Genomic DNA, 17,875 nt, shown 5'->3' on the forward strand with positions numbered 1-17,875 from the left:
ACACACTCAAGAGAAAGAGCCAACTGTATGGAGCAAAGCGCCACCAGCTAGTCTAGTCTGTCTCCCACCCACCCCCACCCCGTCTGGGGGAGCAATTATGCCTCTGGCTATCTTCTGCTCCAGTGGCCCAGACTGTAAACCAGACTGTTGACTACACAAGTTGAGAAAGATTTGCCACTAGCTTTGGCAAATCACATCATTTTTTGACAATGAAAATATTCGTGCCAGCATGCCTGCACTCCCAGGGCTTAGTGCTGAGGCAGGAGCATCATACGTTTCAGGCAGACGTGGGCTATATAGTGAGACCCTGTCTTAAAATAAACACAGGAAATGAATAGGAGCAAAGTATAATGGTATCCATATATGCGGAGATGTCATAATAAAACCCACTATTTTGCACACAAACTAGAAAAAATCAATAAAAATGTCTCTTACCATTAGTTTTTCTAGATTAGAAAAATACGTTGTGTGAATTTAAATTCTTGAACAATGAAGGCTTCCTAGGTTATTTGAAAATTGCAAAAGTTTGTGATACAGTGTCAGGAAATCAGTGGGCTATATCTTGATCGGTCTTTATTCACCACTGGAAACGACGGGGAAAATAGGCCTGGCATGGTGATCCACCCGTTCATGCTTGTGACGTCAGCCCTTGGGAGTCTGAGGTCGGAGGAGTCTCTTAGCTCGAGGCCGCCTGGGCGACAGGCTGAGACACTCTCAGAAAACCAAACACAAGCTCCTTTTCGTCATCTGTAATGGCCTGAGACACCTTTAACTAGCTGTGGCGCTGTGAGAACTACAGGACAAACAAAGCCAGGGCCTGGTCCTTCCAGAGCTTGCTTCCCGCTCCCCCACCCCCAACCCCAGCACCTGCGGTTTCTGCCCCTTCAAAGGAAAAAAAGGGATTAGCTGCTCCGACACAGGAATGTGGCTCTTTGATTATTTTGGTGTCTGCTTTCACAGGCATTGAACCTGAACCCTGTAGCCAGTGGGAGCTGACTGGGCCTCTCTCCTCTCCTGTAAAAGTAGGCAGGCCCAGCTGATACCAGATACCACAGGGGTCCAACCCCCATCAGATGCCGCTTCCACTAAACCCCATCTTGTTGCATGCTGGGTGTGTGGCCTTGGTTAACCGCAAACCCTCAGAACCGCCTCGCCGGCAGGTCGGCTGAAAGCCTTTGCTTTTTCTCCAGCCCCTCGGGATATAATCAAAAGAGTTACTTAGAACAACGTTAAGATGTTGCGTTCCTCCCAGCCAGGGCTGAAGCCAACGGGACACACACGGGCAAGATGCCTGGTCCTGAGCGCTGCATTCATGGATGAAGGAGGCGTTACCTGGTGTCATCCCGTGGCGTGGCATGGAGAATGGCACACTATTCAAGACCGGTCTGGGTAACTGAGGCACGCCCAGCAGGTAGCCCAGGAAGAAAGGCAAAATTTAAAGGGGCAGTTAGTGTTCAGAGGGGGAGGGGAGCGTCTTAACTCCTCACCCTCTCGCTGACCCCGGCCTCCATTCCATAAATAGGCCAGGATAACATTTGCTGCCAGAGGAAGTGTTCAGACACTTCTAAAAGGCTATGAATGATTCACAAGCGAGGTCAATAATTAACTTACCCGGGAATGTGTTCAACGCACAGCTAGCCTTAACTCTATAAATCTCAGAAGAGATTCTCCCAAGCCTGGCAAGAGATAAGGACTGGAAACAGAGCAGTGTCCACAGATCTGTGACACTTCAGAGAGTAAGATGTCTTCAGTCCGTCACACGGCAAGGGCTGAGGAGTGGACGGTTTCCATCTTGGCACTAATTAGTTTTAGGATGAAAAATACATGCTTTATCAACTAGAGGACCTAATCTTGTGAGGTTTTTTTTTCCATCCTAGTTCTAAACTGGAGGCTGGGTGGCTAGGAAGGAGGGTCTTTTCCCAGTTCTGACTGGGCCTCCCTCAAGGATCCCCTAAATGGAGATTCTGATAAACAGATAGAGTCGCTATTGTCTCCAGATTATTCCAGGAGAATAGAGCATTGGTTTCGGGGAAGGGGAGTTGTTCCTGGTCTGTGGGAGGCATCCACCCATCATGAGCCATGAGCTAACCAGTCTAAGGAGGCCAGCCTAAAAGCTGTATAAGAGCTGGTCGTGTAGAGACAGAAAATCAGAAAGCCAGCCAGGGAACAGGCAAGTCATTCAGGTAAAGATGAGTTTTAGGCCTCAAATGGATTGTAGGTGAGGGGTGGGAAACCTGAGAAAGAGAGGTGGGGGAGGGAGAGAAATAGCTTCCTCCACATTACTCTGCTGCCTCCCAGTTCCATGTGCCCCACAGCTGGGTCCAGGTGGGTACGCTGGTGAAGGAGGATCACACCCACTGCGGCTAAATCATGTCCCTCAAAATTCATATGCTGAAGGTTTAACTCCTACACTGCAGACAGTGGCTAAATTCACACAGAGGACCCTTTAAGAATTAAAAGGACCATGAAGAGGACCATCTAAGTTTAAGTGGGGCCACGAAAATATGTCCTAACAATGTGACTAGTGTCCTTATGAGAGGAAGTGTGCACACATGCAGAGAAAAGAGGACATGAGGACACGTGGTGAGGTAGGCCAAGGCCAGAGAGGCCTCTTCTTGGCATATCGGTCTTGAATCTTCAGCCTCTAGAACTGTAAGACAGTATCCTAGTCAGAGTTATTTTGCCGTGATGCATCACCATGACCAAAAGAAACTTGGGGAGCAGAGAGTTTATTTCACTCACAGTTCCATGTAACGGTGCCACATTGAAAGCTATGAGGGGAGGCCAGGAACATGGAGGCCTAAGCAGATGCAGAAGCCATGGAGGGGTGCTGCTTGCTGGCTTGCTCATCATTGCTTGCTTAGCCCCACTTTCTGATATAACCCCAGGACCACCTCCCCGGCAACGGCACCGCCCACACTAGCGTGGGCCCACCCACATCAATTACTAATTAAGAAAACGTCCAACAGACTTGCCCACAGCCTGATCTCAGGAGGTGTTTTCTCAGTTGAACCTCCGTCCTCTCTGATGACTCTGGCTTGTGTCACTGTGGACATAGAAGTGCCCAGCACCAATGGTTTCTGCTGCTCTGGCCCTGAGCCTGTGACATTCTGACAGAGAGCCAACTCGGGTCATTTGGGAGGACAGACAACAAATGTTACTTCATTGATACATTGATGACGGCCATGGAGGGCACTGGGAAGGGTGGGAGAGCAAGTAGAGGTCATTTAGAGGGGAGGAGAGCCCAATAGCAGGCCAACCAGCTTACAGCGTGCAGTGCTGGGAAGTACAGTTGACTCCCCAGGAACTTCTGCTTGTCTTTTCAACTGTTCTCAGCTAGAGCGACAAGGAGGGACTCAGGTAAAGGGAATTATCATTAAAGCAACTGAACTTCCCACACTTTCCCCCCCGCCCGCCCCCCAGGGGGACTCTTGATGTCTGACTAACAGAAACAGGCCAGCTGTGGGGGGCTCTGCAGGGAAGGAAATGACTATGAAAACTGTGGGGCTAAAGTTCCTGACCACCTGCTGGTAGCCAAAGCTCACTGACTCACAGAAATGTCCAGAAAAAGAATCCATGTAGATCCCAGGCCGTCTGTGGTGAATGGAACTGGTCCCTGAGGCAAAAAAGCGATCAGGTGAAGCTTGTGGTCAGGAAATCTGGGTCCCCTGAACCAAACTTCCATCCAGTTGCCAAGGCTGGAGCTTCCGGTGAGACACAGATAGAAGGCCACTTCTTCACCCTGCAGCCTTGGCTTAGTTTTCACCAGCCAGGAGTTGCTGGTCACTTTGAAATATTAAATTAGAGGCACTGCTCTCTAAGAGACCTATGTGTGACACACTAGGCTGAAGCTAACATAAGCACATGTCGAAATAAAACACAGGGTGAGAGCGCAGTGAAAAAAAATCCAAGCTTGGCAGCCACCTCTAAATATACTATCTAAATTACAGGGTCAGGGTGGGGAGAGGGTTAAAGAACAGATTATTTCAGCAAATGATTTATTCGTGTCTAGCCGAGTTTATTGATTTATTGCTCTTTGCTTTTGGTTTTAAACCTCTTTTGGAACAATAAGGCTTCAAGATCCTTGGTCTAAGCTTATTTTGTAATCAAGGTGTGGTCTGAGGGCCGGCTGCACTGGCACCGCCCAGGAGCGTGTGATTGACGGGCAGAACCTCAGCCGTCCACCTAGTCCTGCTGAACCTGGCTTCCCAGGAACCAGATCCCTGGAAGGCTTCGCGTGCACATTAAAGTTTCAAACGCGAGGCTCAAGAGCGATTCGGACAAAAGGAAAAGCTGAGGGAGGATGAGTGAGTGGGTTTAGAAGTGTGAGAGCCAGGGTGAAAGCCAGGAGCACACAGTTCTCACCGGGTAGGACAAACAAGTCTTGTGGCTTCAGTCACAGGAGGGGGGAGGGTGTGGGGGGGGCTGCAGGGGGTGGGGAGTAAGGAAGCAGATGGAGGGAGAGGGCTGGTCTTCTCCCCTGAGCTGAATGGACTGATACATGTGCCCCTCCCTCCTAGGGACTTTTGTACATCCTCAGCCCAGCTCATGAGATTACAGGTTAGGGCAAGTGTAAGTGTAAAAGAAAGATGTGTCTTTCCAATGAACAATAAACCGTGCTTGGTAGTGTACGCCACTTGGGTAATGTTCCTATCGCTTACATTTCCAAAGAGGCTGTAATAGAATAACCCAAGGTAATGACTCTGCTAGCAAGCGGGCTGAGCAGCAAGTGGTCGTGGTACCCACCAACACTACCTGTGAGATCCATGGCATATCCCCAAGGCAGAGGGAGAGCGAGCAAGAGATAGCTACATTTGAGGGTGAGCATTGCTATGCCTAAGTCCGGGCCAGCAGACTTTCCACGTGACCCTGAGAAGGTGCTGAAAATTGCCAGCCGTTTCATTATGTGATATTGGGCGGAAAGCATCGCAGTCAAGCTTAGCCTGGCTTGACTGATGAATTGCCGTTATTAATTCAGCATTACAAGTTATGACACTAAAGCCTAGAGCAGTGTGACTCAATGCCAATGAGCCAGAGTGTATCAGAGGCTGGACTGGTGGGTACCACACCTATCCATGCAAAGAGCCCAGAAGATGATGGAACCGCACACCCTCACTTCAGCGCACTCAAGGCTCTTCTCTGCCAGTGCCTTCTTCCTTGGTGCCGGATAACCGATGCTCTTCTCATTTAAGATGAGATTGCAAGTGAGCCCACATCACAAAGCCCACTGTTCATCGGCCAGTTATGTTAGGAGAGCAACCACCGTTCCTACCGTTCCCCTCACCACCCTTTACACTGCTGAAGCCATTAAACTCCTCTCTCTCTCTCTCTCTCTCTCTCTCTCTCTCTCTCTCTCTTTCTTCTGACTCATTTAATTTTTACATCCTCCCAAAACCTAACTCTGCTGTCAATGTGAGAAAAAAAAAAAAGTCTCCAAATGAGATGGCCTAACAAACAATCCCACTGACTCAGAGACTGCGCGGCAAGTAGCTCTCTCCCTCCTGCCTGCTTCAGGCTCCCTCCCAGGCTGAGGCTTCAGCGAAACAGAGAAGACCGAAACTGGGAGATTGAACAGATTTGAATGGGTACCACTTTCTCTCAAACAAAAGCATTTTAAGAGAGTTTGGTAAAGGTTGAGCAAGCACAGACAAGTTCATTCCCCCGGTATCTTCTGAACAGCCTTGAAGATAATCAGTGGAGACGGAAGGGTTCTCTGAGAAACAAGCACATCCCTGCAGGCACAGACAGCACAGAGCCCAGAACCCGGATAGTACCACCACCCCACCCCACCCCCAACGCCCCCCTACCCCACCATTCCCAACTCCTGTGGATTTCCTGGTGTTATCACCATCCCCCCCCCTCAGCACACACACCCTCCTCCTGTGGCTCTCCTGCTGTTACAACCATCACACACACACACACACACACACACACACACATACATCCTTCTCCTGTGGCTTTCCTGGCGTTACCACCATCACACACACACACACACACATCCTCCTTCTGTGGCTCTCCTGGTGTTACCACCATCACACACACACACACACACACACACACACACACACACACACACACACACACATCCTCCTCCTGTGGCTTTCCTGGTGTTACCACCATCCCCCACTACCACACATAGACCCTCCTCCTGTGGCTATCTGGCTTCTTTAGCGTCTGTAAATTACTCTCGGCTCAAATGACATCATGGTGACTCCGGGGTTAGGTGACCTGCCAGCTCTAGGCTTTGCGGTACTATTGGTACTAATCGTAGCTCGTTCCCGAGAGAGAATTGTGTCATCCCCATTTCAGGCAGAAGCCTCAGGCACTCAGGGCACTCAGAGCTTTTCAACTGGCAGTTCCTGGAGTAGGCCCACTTTGCTGAGGAAATGGCATCTGTACAGATTTAGTAAACTTTAATAGCACATGTGAATTCTGGGCTGGAATTAACCTGAACTTGCCGGACTTTCTTGGCAAAGCTGTTACAAGAAGAAACATGTTTCCCTAATCCCCTGATATTGCACCTACATTTCCATAGTACTGGACAGCACAGGGAAACACAAATCACCAGAACAAAAAGGCCATGTGACCACTGAACTTCCTAGTGACCACTGAACTTCCTAGTGACCACTGAACTTCCTTTGATCATCTGGCCACCCAAGTAACCGAGCAGTGGCTACCAAGATATTCCACCAATGCAAGTTCCTTTTTATCTACCCTCAGACTGTAAATGTTCTCTCTCTCTCTCTCTCTCTCTGTCTCTCTCTCTCTCTCTGTCTCTCTGTCTCCCTCTCTCTCTCTGTCTCTCTGTCTCTCTGTCTCTCTGTCTCTCTGTCTCTCTGTCTCTCTTTCTCTCTCTCTGTCTCTCTGTCTCTGTCTCTGTCTCTGTCTCTGTCTCTCTCTCTCTCTCTCTGTGTGTGTGTGTGTGTGTGTGTGTGTGTGTGTGTGTGTGTGTGCACATGCATATGGAGGCCACAAGACAACTTTAGGTCAACTTCAGACTTGCCCCTTTGCAGTGCACTTTGGTTTTGAGGCAGAGTCTCTCACTGGCTCCTGGAACACACTGATTTAGGGGAGGCTGGCTTGCTGCTGAGCTCCTAGATTCCTCCTGTCTCCACCTCCCTATGCTGGGACTACAAGGGCGTGGCCACCATACCTGGGTTTATATGTGGATGCTGGAAACTAAACTCAAGTCCCTATAAGGCAAGCACTTTACCAACTGGGCCATTGCTTCTGTTAGCCACATAGTGTGTAAGTGACCTCTGACCTCGTCCACATCTCATCACATGTTACTAAGCAATCAGAGAACTCTGACCTACTAAGACCAAAGAGTCCCTGGATCTTTTGCTACAGGGCACTTGAGAGCGCTCCCAGCTAGCAGAGGGATAAGCTGTTTTCTTCTCATCTGACTTCCTGGCTGAGGGGCTCTCCTGTGGCCTTTGCATATGAACATGTTTCCACATCCAAAAGACAGATATCAGGACACAAAAGGATTCCCGCAGAGACTGCTCTCCTGTTGACAGCCTTCCATCCAGTCACACTAGCCAGCATCCCTGATGTCATAACCAGTCGGTTAAAAAAAAAGAAAACCTTGGCCAGGCGTGGTGGCACACGCCTTTGATCCCAGGTGTGATGGTGCATGCCTTTGATCTCAGCATTCAGGAGGCAGAGGCAGGCAGATCTCTGGGAGTTCGAGGCAAGCCTGGTCTACAAAGTGAGTTCAGGACAGCCAAGGCTACAGAAGAAACCCTGTCTCAGAGGGGGAAAAAAGTTGCTGTTGTTGTTGTTGTTGTTGTATGTGTGTGTGTGTGTTTTGGTTTTTTGGGGGGGGTTGTTTGTTTTGTTTTTTAGAGCTAGGCTCTATGCTGAAGGACACTAATCCCAGTACTCAGGAGGCAGAACTATGCATCCACCCTATCACAGAGAGAGAGAGAGAGAGAGAGAGAGAGAGAGAGAGAGAGAGAAAAGAAAAGGTGAAATGTGTGCTCTTTGTTTAGCTGTTTTGCATTAGTGTATGTATAAAAATGGAAAGGAGAAGCCACTTTTGGTAACAGAAACTTTCTGTGAAGTGGAAGTGTGGAAGTTAAACTGCCAAAAACCAGAAGCAAGGAGAATCAGGGAAAGGCACTCAGTTAATAGCTAAAAAGAAGGTCCTGGGTGACGGTGACGAGGCTTCAAAGGGGCTCATTTGAATATCAAAGGACTGAGCTGAAGCCCATGGGAAAACTGAGAAAAAGGCCCTGGAATATTTTCACAGAGAAATAACCTTGTTCATGTATGTACTGTGGAAACCAAACATGAAGGGAAGGATCAAATGACAGGCCTGTCCAGGTCTGTCAACGAACAATCACGACAAGAAAAACAAAGCAATAATTGTCAGGCTGGGGAGCGGTTTTCGTGTGTTAAGCACAAGTCCTCTCAGAAAAGTTCAGGTGCATCAGGACTGCACACTCAGCTCTGAGGGAGCAGAGAGCCCATCTAGTCAAAAGAAGGTGGGTGTCATAGGTTTAATGGGAGACATTGCCTCACAAAATAAGCTAGAAAGTGATGAAGACACTAATGCAAATTTCCATCCTTCAGGCACATGCTCACACATGCGTGCGTGCACAAATGGCTCTCTCATACACACACACACACACACACACACACACACACACACACACGTGTCAACATTTTTTGTTTGCTATAACAATCAGGGAATGATATGATAATAACTTTAGTTCAATACAGAAAAAATAAAGCTATATCTATATCCATAGGCGATGAATCTCAAGTTTTACTTTTCAACACAATGTTCCCATGACAACGTTTCTTATGGTTCCTGAGATATGAGTTGGATACCCTTATTTTAGGAACTTTTGTTTTGTTTTGTTTTGTTTTGTTGAGACAGGGTTTCCCTGTGTAACATTGGTCACTTTGTAGACCAGGCTGGCCTCGAACTCACAGAGATCTGCCTGCTTCTGCCTCCCAGAGTGCTGGGATTATAGGCATGAGCCACCACTCTCAACTAGAGTGCCTTCATTTTAAGAGAGCATCTCTGTAGCAGGCTCCCAGCCACAGGGCCTTCCTGGGCAGCATTTACTCGCCACAGCAGCATAACCAGGTAGTCATTAAGGCTTGGTTTTCCAGGAAAGGAAATTGAGGCCCGGAGGACACACTAATGAGTACATCGTGTGTTTCTCAGGTGTCGGTCACTGCTCTGCCCTGTAGAGGGTTCCCCGGGGACTAGCAAACCCTGAATGAGTCTGAGAGATCTGATCAGTAAGGCCATTAGCAAAAGTACCACCTAGCCATCCACTTGAAAGAGAATGAGTCCTTGCAGAGGCAGCCTGGACAGTCTCCTAAGCCCTTCACCACCACTCTCCATCTCTCTAGAAACCTCAGTTTTCAACTGTGCTTCGACTTCCAAGGGGAGTCTGCACATCCTACTCCTGGGCTGTCCCCTCACATTGCCCAGAATATTCCTGTTCTTCAACCCTCTGAAAGGAATCTACTCTCTGTTCTACATGCAGCCACTCCCTTTTTTTTTTTTTTTTTTTTTTTTGGCCAGGAGAGTAGGAGGGAGGGTTTAGCTCCATGGGAAGAGGCTAGCAGGTTGACTGCAGCCATAGATAGAAGCTTGTGTGGTGGGTAGTTAGATTGTCAGCCGGATTGGATTACAAGTCATTTGGGAGCCAGGCGGGTGATGTGTCCCTGTAATCCCAGCACTCGGGAGGCAGAGGCAGGCAGATCTCTATGAGTTTGAGACCAATCTGGTCTACAAATTGAGTGCAGGAGAGCCAAGGCTACACAGAGAAACCCTGTCTCAGAAGAAATAAAAACAAAAAGCAAACAAACAAACATACAAGAAGAAGAGGAGGAGAAGGAAGAGGAGGAGAAGGAAGAGGAAGAAGAGGAGGAAGAGGAGGAGAAGGAGGAGGAGGAAATGTTTAGGACATTAGTGAGACACAGCTGTGGCTGTGGTGGTGTGGGTCTTTCCAGGGAGGAATAAGAGAGAAGTTGAAACCCATCCTGACTATGGACGACATCCTATTCCTGGAGCAGTAGCCCCAGAGTGAACAAAACAGCAAGAGAGAATGTGACCCAAGCCCAGGCTGTCTCTGCTTCCCATGAAACAAACAGCCTCTTGCCACTGTAATGGACTCTGTCCCCTGACCACAAGGGAAAACAAATATTTTCTCCCTCGAGTTGCTTTGTTACCAGATGTTTTGCATGGCATCGAGAAAGGTAGATATGGCAGCACTCTAACCCAGGAAAAATGAGGGAGCCATGCCAGGTGGGAGGCAGGATTGAAGGGGTGAAAATCTCAAGGCAGAGCTGCACCTCTGTTTAGGACAGACTGTAGTGGGAGAACTTGGAATAATCTCAAGGAGTTTTCTTTGGAGGACGTGAGGTTAAACAGAAAAAAAAAACTATTCCAAACTAAGGAAACTTAAAAGAATCATTGCTAATATCACACAGCAAGTTAAAGCTGCATGCAGAGTCAGAGACACAGAGAGATTGTGGGATTAACATGTCCTGGGTCATGTCTCTGACATACATGCAGTATTCACATCTAAGGAGTCATGGGAAGGTAACATGGGTCAGATTAATTTTGCATAGTAAAACTTCCTAAGGAATTCAAATAAAGGAGACTGGTGAGATGGCACCATGGGAAAAGGAGATTGCAGCCAAGCCTGTTGACCCTAGTTCTGTGCCTGGAACCACATAGAGCAGGAAGAAAGCCAAATCCTGTGGTATGCTGTGGCATAGGCAGCTGAGCACACACACACACACACACACACACACACACACACACACACACACACCCCACACGCACATACACACACACACACACACACACACATGCACACATGTATGTATGCACACATACAGGATAGATAAAATATGATTAGGCCCAACCACTGCAGCGCCCTTATTGGGTACCTCTTTCAGGAGATGCAACCTGAACGTAAGTCCAAAATCGTACTCTGATTTATAAACACGGAGGCCCCATTCAAATCCACGACCCGTCCAAATGGCTCGTTTACCGGGCTCAGTGAAGCGAATGGTCAGGGGGTTGCACCAGCCATTGGTGACTGAACGAGCTGCATTGCAAAGGTCTTTAACGGCCTCACCATAGGGCTGAGGATGAACCCAGGAATCGACAGTGATGTAGTCCCAAGAAGAGGATGGCTTCCAGTACGTGTCGCCAGTGGTCTCACACCCCCAAGAGGCACAGTAAAATCTTGGGCCCCACCACAGCGGTGGTTATCAGGACGGGGCCGATGAGAGGGTCCCGGGCAAACATAGAGTCCTCCGGCCCAAGCAATCCCTTCCTGGTGTAAGGTTTTGTGGAGCATGATGCGCTCCAGGTCATTATGGCAGCCGGGACTGGGACCACCAACCGAGCGAGAGAAAGGGGGCATCTCCTCGGGAGCCTTAGATTGTTTAGTAGGCCAAAAAATGTCTTCCACGCCCTAAGAAGAGGGGCCTCCCAGGGCCAGGGCACAGAGGTCAACCTGTAAATCGGGCCACTGGGGATTAATGCCCTGAGAGGAGGAGGAATTAACAATATCTCCCGCTTGGTTAATAATGACCCAGATAAAGTTATAGATTGTATAAGGCTGAGGTTGGCGCGGGAATGCGGCGAGAATCACTTCAGGAAGGCAGAGGCAAAGGAGCGACGCGGTGAGTAGCAACATGATGAATCGGCGGTATCTTTTTTATCCTAAAAAAGAGCACAATTACATCTTTTCCTCAGGGGCATTCCCTGGGGGAGGGGGGTTAAAAGGTTTGATTAGGCGCTCAGGTAACCAGCGCGCATTTTGTTCTTTCTGATCATAAATGCAGGCATGACCTTTGCCCCAAATAAGGACTGGGTCGGGTCCATGCCATCGGTGGGTCAGTGGATCCTTCCACAAAGCCTTGGCATAGGTGGAGGAGGTGGAGGAGTGCCAAAGGCGATCGGCCGCCGAATGGCCAAGATCATCCTTTTGTAGAAAATTTAGGACGAACAATGCATGATTGAGAAGCAGGCGAGGCCCTGCTGTAGAGGGATATAGGATTCCTTTGGAAAACTGTAATTTATTAAGCATTGCTTTAAGTGTCTAGTGGGCCCTCTCGACAATTCCTTGTCCTTGGGGATTGTAAGGTATCCCCGTAACATGTTTAATCTGCAGTTGGGCACAAAAGGACTTGAAGGTAGAGCTTGTATACCCAGGGCCGTTATCAGTCTTTAAGGTAAAGGGTTTGGGGGCAACAGTAAGGCAATACAAAACATGATCAATAACATCTCTAGTAGACTCTCCAGCATACAATAAGGCAATACAAAACATGATCAATAACATCTCTAGTAGACTCTCCAGCGTGCGGAGAGGCGCAAATAAATCCACTAAAAGTATCTATAGACACATGAATATACTTAAGTTTCTTAAAAGAGGAAAAATGAATAACATCCATTTGTCAGACCTGTCCAGGCATGAAGCCACGAGGGTTGACTCCCGTATGTGGCTCGGGAAGAAAGGTGACACATGCCTGGCATTCTTTAACAATAGCCCTGGGCTTGTTCCCGAGTGATGGAGAACATGTGGCGAAGGCTTTGGGAATTAAGGTGGTGGAGGGCGTGAGCAATGGGGTCGCTGGCGGATGGAATGGCCAGCCCTGAAAGCAGGGGGCCGCGTGGCTGAGTCCACCTGGGCATTAAGTGTAGTCAGAGGCCCAGGCAGGGTGGAGTGAGCACGAATATGGCCAATGAAAAAAGGCTGAGAGTGCAAAAGAATCCATGGTTGAGATAGGATCCTCATAGGCGGGAGGAAGCGAAGGGTAAAGACAGCGGGGGGAAGGGGAAGGGTTGGACGCAGGTGCAGGGGAAGGATTTTTTAAGGGCTCCGAGGATGTAGGAGGAACAGAATCGGGGGTCATGTCAATGAGCGTAAGAGAGGAACCCTGCAAAGAGGAACAGGAAGGAACACAAGAAGGAGGGAGAGATTCGCGCAGGCAGAGTTCAGCCACGGAGAGGAGCTGCCTCTGTCCGCTTTCGTTTTCGCCGGACTCAATTATGTCCTGTATAAGGCCCCAATAAGAAAAAATACTGTTCGCCACCGCTGCATTACCATCTTTTTTAATAAGTGCATTAAGCTCACGCCCCACCTTTTGCCACTTTTCAGAATGAATAGTAGGTCCATCAATCATGAACCAGGGACAGGTCTGGTCAATAAAAACAAAAAACTCAATCAAATGTTTCTTTTTTTACCCTAATACCCCTCTCTCTGAGTACGTCCTTTAAGCCTCTTATGAACTTTGCTTCCTTGGACAGCAAATGGCCCATTCTTGAGATATGCGAACGGATGACTCACCTAATGACGAAGCCGGCCGGGCGAACTCGGCTGGTCATGAAAACTCCTGTGGACTGGTCCCTTAATCCGTTCGGGGAGAAACCCGCACCTCGAGTCCCACGTGGGGCGCCAGATAACTAGTCCACGTAAATAGTCCACATAACCAGTCCAGCTGGTCAGTTATTGGGGGGCCGAGGGGGGTCGCAACCTGTGGTTAAAGATATGGGTGAGAGAGACGCAGGGCTCAAGCGAACAGTAGCTTGTCAAGAGCCGTTTATTGAGGGTGGGGGCAGGCTTTTTAAAACCTGCTTTAGGGAGGGCGGGGTAAGCGGGGAGAGTAAATGGAAAAGTACAAAATCTTCTGGGGTTGAGCCCCGGGAACATTTGCAAGGCGAGGGGTTTTCCTAGGTGAGACAAAGCAGGATGTCTCTGTGGTTATCTCAGGATCGGATCGCTCTCTTCTCAGGGCTAGGCCGGATGCCTTGCATGCCTAATGAGTGGCCCAGCAGGATGTTTGCTGCAGATGCTGAATGGGTGGGGGTTGGCCACAGGCCGTTTGGTCCCTGGCACACACACACACACACACACACACACACACACACACACACACACACCCCACACGCACATACACACACACACACACATGCACACATGTATGCATGCACACATACAGGATAGATAAAAGAGATAGATAGATAGATAGATAGATAGATAGATAGATAGATAGTGTTGAAACATGCTTTAGCTTTAGTATAACTTTAGCCATTTTGTCTTTAATCTCCATTTTGATTATAAGGTAAAATTAAGCTCAAGATCTCAGGCCTTTAACTTACAATAAGAAAATAGTAGCAAAAATGATAAATATGTTCTGCTTCAATTAATGATAATTTTATGTTCTATTTAAACAAAATCACAATATCCTGCTATGTTCCTTTCTCCCAGAAAGGTGGGGAACTGGAAAATCCCCAAGTTCTCCTACCCTAGGTCCTAGCCAATCAACTTACAGAGCTTTGTCTAGCTACCTAGGCACAATGTACCTGGCATAGAATTGATTCTTCCTGCTTAGTTAGGATATTTTTCCTTTAAAATTTCACTTTGAAAATGGCTCAGGGTCACAGTGTTGGTTCCTGAATCCAGACTGTGCCCCTAAACGGTCAATAAACTTTTCATCTGAGTCTGATGTTTGGGTGATCAGTGTGGGGCTATTCCTGAACCACAACAATGGATAGATAGATAGCTGATAGATAGATAGATAGATAGATAGATAGATAGATAGATAGATGTAAGTATCTTTTAAAGACTAAAAGCCATGTGTCCCAGTTTCTATCCTGTCACATTTTCTGTCAGATCTCCTAAGACATTAGAGGTTGGGAGGGGATGTCCTCCTAAAATAGAGAAGGAAGTAAAAGTGAGTTTTATTTTTATTTTTGTTTGTTTGTTTGCTTTTGAGACAGGGTTTCTTTGTGTAGCCCTGGCTATCCTAGAACTAGCTCCCTAGACCAGTCTGGCCTTGAACTCACAGAGATCCATCTGCCTCTGCCTCCTGAGTGATGGGATTAAAGGAACGCACTATCACTGCCCAGCTAGGATTGGGGTTTTTGTTTTGTTTTCATTTTTGGTTGTTTTGTTTTGCTTTGTTAGGAAGTAAAGGTTAAGTGAGCCATTTAGGGGGGACTCCTGCATGTTTATTGCAAAAGTGCTAAAACTATGGTCACCAAGGCAGGCACAGTGGCACAGTTTACCGGCTAGGTAAACATGGAGATGTGAGCAAATGTCTATGAGCTCTCGTGGCCTCATCTACAAAGTGCAGAGCAGAGGGCTGTGACCTGCGGGTCCCCTGCTGCATGCCAGAGTAAGATTCAGTCTGAAACAAACAAAAGGCACCGAGCTTGCTGGCCTCCCAGTGTCCCCATCCCCAAGAGCCCTGGTGACGAGCAATCTGAGAGCTTCCGGTTAACTCTGGGAATACCTTCCCTAGGCTCTATGGGATGGTGCCTCTCAAAAGGATCTTGCTCCAAATTCCATTTCCAAACAGCTCTAGCTCTTAAGCAGACCCACAGACACCTTAGCCTCACCTGAGGAGTCACATGCCTTCCCTCAGGGCAAAGAAAAGAGGCGCCTTGGTGAGATAGCGGTCCAAGCTCTTCAGTCAAAAGCTGGCTTGACAGTCCAGGTAGAGGCAGGTGGGGCAGAGGGTAGGGTCTGTGGGGGGAGAGGAGACAGCAAGCTCTAGCCTTTCGCTAGGCTGGTTCAAAAACAGCGCTCTGGGTGGTGTCAGAAGCCCGGGCGTGGTTTTCATCCCTACCAAGGGCAGGGCATGAGGTAGAGTTTCTTTTCATAAGAATATCAAGTGTTCTGTGTTCTTATCGCTTTTTCCCCCCTTGAGAAAAGGTCTCCATATGTAGCACAGGCTGGCCTTGAACTCATGATCTTGCTGTTCTAGCTTCCAGAACACTGGGATTACAGGTGTGTACCTTCATGCCTGGCAGTTCATTTCAGGGTGTGTGTGTGTCTGTGTGTGTGTGTGTGTGTGTGTGTGTGTGTGTCTGTGTGTGTGTGTCTGTGTGTCTGTGTGTCTGTGTGTGCTTGTTCATGGGTGTGCTAAGGCCAGAACAGAAGGTAGCATCAGATGTCTCCTTGTATTGCTCGCTACCTATTTTTTTTTAATTGCACTTTATGTATGTGAATGTTCTGTCTGTCTGCACATCTATACACCAGGTGTTTGCCTAGTGCCAGCAGAGACCAGAAGAGGACACCAGATCTCCTGGAACTGTAGTCATGGATGGTTGTGAGCCACCATGTGAGCTGGGAATAGAACCTGCGTCTTCTAAAGGAGCAGCAAGTGCTCTTAGCTGCTGAATCATCTCTCCAGCCCCTTTCCAGTTTATTTTTTGAGACAGGGTCTCTCACTAACTGGAAGCTCACCTATTCATCTAGTCTGGCCAGGCAAGCCCCACGATCTCTCCAGGTACACCGTGCTGCATTCGTGGTTTTCACAGGGTGGGGCGGGGGGGTGGTTGCTGGGACACAAACTCACTCAGACACTCATGCCTGCAGAGCACAGCAGGCACATGACTGACTGGGCGCCTTCCCAGCCTGTCTTTCACTGTTCATCCCTCATTGGTGTGTACTGGAGTTTCGCATATGATGTCCTCATGGTGCTTATGAATGCTGGAGTGTGTTTGCTTTTTTTTTTTCTTGTTGTCTTATTTTGATGTCTTTCTTTTTTGTTTGTTTTGTTTCTTTGTTTGTTTCAAGACAGGGTCTCTCTGTTTAGCCTTGGCTGTCCTGGAACTCACTCTGTAGACCAGGCTGGCATCGAACTCACAGAGGTCCACCTGCCTCTGCCTCCCCGAGTGCTAGGATTACAGGCATGCGCCACCACAACTGGCTCATTTTGATTTCTAATGGTAGATATCAATAAATATAGCCCATATACACTAAAACTCTTTATAGCCAGCAATAATTTTTAAGAGCTTTAAGGGACATTGGAGCCTTGCGACTGTCGCAAGGGCGCCCTTACTCCATGCCTCCCTCCCATCAAAGAACAGTGCGCCTGAGTCAGGCTAACGGTGTTTCCACCACCTCCTGACGGCCACTCCTCATAGTAAGTCCTATTTCCTTTTGCTTCTAGAATGTTCTGTATCAAAAACATCTGGAGGAAACGTAGTGCAGCTTTTGCTGTCTGAGTGAAGCAGTGAGTGAGGCCCAGCTCGCTCAGGTGGCAGCAGCCAGGTTGAGAAGATAAGGCAGGCAGAGACAGGCTGGCTGCAGGGGTTGGCGCTTAGGAGAACTAACCTTCGCCTTCATGTAAGGCTACTCTTTCTGGTGCATCAACGCCAGGCTCCAGGCGGACCCTGTGAGCCAGCGCAACCCTCGAAGCTCACTGCCAGCCTCCTTCTCCCATTTCTCAAACCTCTGCCTCTAGCACCTTCCTCCACTTCAGGATCCAACAGGAATGAAATCTGAATCATTTGTGCAATTGAAATTTTTTCTAGTGGCCACATTTTTATAAATAGATGGAATATTTTATATATTAACTTAATACTATACAACCAAAATACTACCATTTCAACATATACTTAATGTTTTAAAAAACCAACAGTGACTTTTTTTTTTCCTTAACAAAGTGTTTGATTTAGATTTTCCAGAGTATCAAGTTTGGATGTGACATTTGTTGCTAAAAGCTTGATCTGAACACAAATGTAATTCTTATAATGGAAATGCTTATAATGGGATTCTCATTCCCAGGTTGTTCCAAATACACTAAAAATTGTTCTAATAACTGAATCAATCATTTAAGTATACATTTTTAAATTTTGTTTTGTTTTGTTTTTGTTTTCCTAGAACTGAAGACCGAACCCAGGGCCTTGTGCTTGCTAGGCGAGTGATCTACCACTGATCTAAATTCCCAACCTACATTTTTTAAATTTTAAATTCATTTAAATATAACTACTTGGGAAGCCAGGTGCAGTGGTTCGTGCCTATAATCCCAGCACTTGGGGTCAGAGAGGTAGGTAGATCTCTGTTAGGCCAGCCTGGTCTACAAAGCAAGTCCAGGA

The sequence above is a fragment of the Acomys minous genome, assembly GCF_964271855.1.
Source record: "Acomys minous genome assembly, chromosome: 3".
Lineage (NCBI taxonomy): Eukaryota > Metazoa > Chordata > Mammalia > Rodentia > Muridae > Acomys > Acomys minous.